Consider the following 2235-nt stretch of genomic DNA (forward strand, 5'->3'; position numbering starts at 1 on the left):
GGGGCGCGCGCCCCCGGCAGTGTCCTAGTGTTACTGCATTAAATACGCAGACATCACAGTTTACAGTAGTTCATCCAATATCATATTAAATTAATGATTAAAAATCACAGCACAACATGCGTTTAGAAGAAGATTATATATATATATATATATATATATATATATATATATATATATATATATATATATATATAGAGAGAGAGAGAGAGAGAGAGAGAGAGAGAGAGAGAGAGAGAGAGAGAGCTGATTGTAGCAATTAAAATGCAATGAAATATTCTCCTATAAATGTACATGCCTAATTCATACATTTGGAATGTAATATTTTGCTTGTATTTTTACATTATACCTTTATACAGTTCTACTTATTATTGTTACTGTGATATATTGTTGATGGTTTACTCATTTACCTTAATTTGAGATTCTTGAACAGACTCTGACAAATTAAAAGATGAATTGATTAATTAATCAATTAATTAATAATTGTTATCTATGCATACATAATATAAACAGCAATATATAATTAAATATAATATATAAATATAATTCTAATAGTGTGGTATAAAAAATATTGATATTTTTCCATACATCAATATTATTGATTGATACTGATAAATTGTTATCATTTTGTCTTCTGGGAAACATGTAAATATCTTATGTAGCTTCTGAAGGGCAGTACTGATTCATACCGATAATTATCCTGTTCAAAAGTTTACACCCCCTGGCTCTTAGTGTATTAATACTGCCTTCTTGAACATCAGTGAATGTTTGCACCTTTTGTAATAGTCGTGTACGAGTTCCTTGTTTATCCTCAGTGTGAAAAGATGCATCTCATCAAAAATCATATAGCGACTGCTGGAAAGGGGTCAAATATACAGAAAATTCTGGAAAAGCAATGTGCAGGACCTGGAGGATTTTTATGAAGAACAGTGGGCAATTTAACTGCTCAGGACAAACAAGGGACTCATGAATAATTGTCACAGAACAAAAAACAGTCATTGATCATCCAGATTATAACACACAGTAGTATGTGTAAACTTTTGTGTAAATTCAGTTATTATCTTGTCTTGTGGACTACAGTGAGGGAAAAAAGTATTTGATCCCCTGCTGATTTTGTACGTTTGCCCACTGACAAAGAAATGATCAGTCTATAATTTTAATGGTAGGTTTATTTGAACAGTGAGAGACAGAATAACAACAAAAAAATCCAGAAAAACACATGTCAAAAATGTTATAAATTGATTTGCATTTTAATGAGGGAAATAAGTATTTGACCCCTCTGCAAAACATGACTTAGTACTTGGTTTAAAAACCCTTGTTGGCAATCACAGAGGTCAGACGTTTCTTGTAGTTGGCCACCAGGTTTGCACACATCTCAGGAGCGATTTTGTCCCACTCCTCTTTGCAGATCTTCTCCAAGTCATTAAGGTTTCGAGGCTGACGTTTGGCAACTCGAACCTTCAGCTCCCTCCACAGATTTTCTATGGGATTAAGGTCTGGAGACTGCCTAGGTCACTCCAGGACCTTAATGTGCTTCTTCTTGAGCCACTCCTTTGTTGCCTTGGCCCTGTGTTTTGGGTCATTGTCATGCTGGAATACCCATCCACAACCCATTTTCAATGCCCTGTCTGAGGGAAGGAGGTTTTCACCCAAGATTTGACAGTACATGGCCCCGTCCATCGTCCCTTTGATGCGGTGAAGTTGTCCTGTCCCCTTAGCAGAAAAAAAACCCCAAAGCATAATGTTTCCACCTCCATGTTTGATGGTGAGGATGGTGTTCCAGGGGTCATAGGCAGCATTCCTCCTCCTCCAAACACGGCGAGTTGAGTTGATGCCAAAGAGCTCCATTTTGGTCTCATCTGACCACAACACTTTCACCCAGTTGTCCTCTGAATCATTCAGATGTTCATTGGCAGACTTCAGACAGGCATGTATATGTGCTTTCTTGAGCAGGGGGACCTTGCGCGTGCTGCAGGATTTCAGTCCTTCACGGCGTAGTGTGTTACCAATTGTTTTCTTGGTGACTGTGGTCCCAGCTGCCTTGAGATCATTGACAAGATCCTCCCGTGTAGTTCTGGGCTGATTCCTCACTGTTCTCATGATCAATGTAACTCCACGAGGTGAGATCTTGCATGGAGCCCCAGGCCGAAGGAGACTGACAGTTCTTTTGTGTTTCTTCCATTTGCGAATAATTGCACTAACTGTTGTCCCCTTCTCACCAAGCTGCTTGGCAATGGT

Source organism: Ictalurus punctatus, chromosome 21, assembly GCF_001660625.3.
Source record: "Ictalurus punctatus breed USDA103 chromosome 21, Coco_2.0, whole genome shotgun sequence".
NCBI lineage: Eukaryota > Metazoa > Chordata > Actinopteri > Siluriformes > Ictaluridae > Ictalurus > Ictalurus punctatus.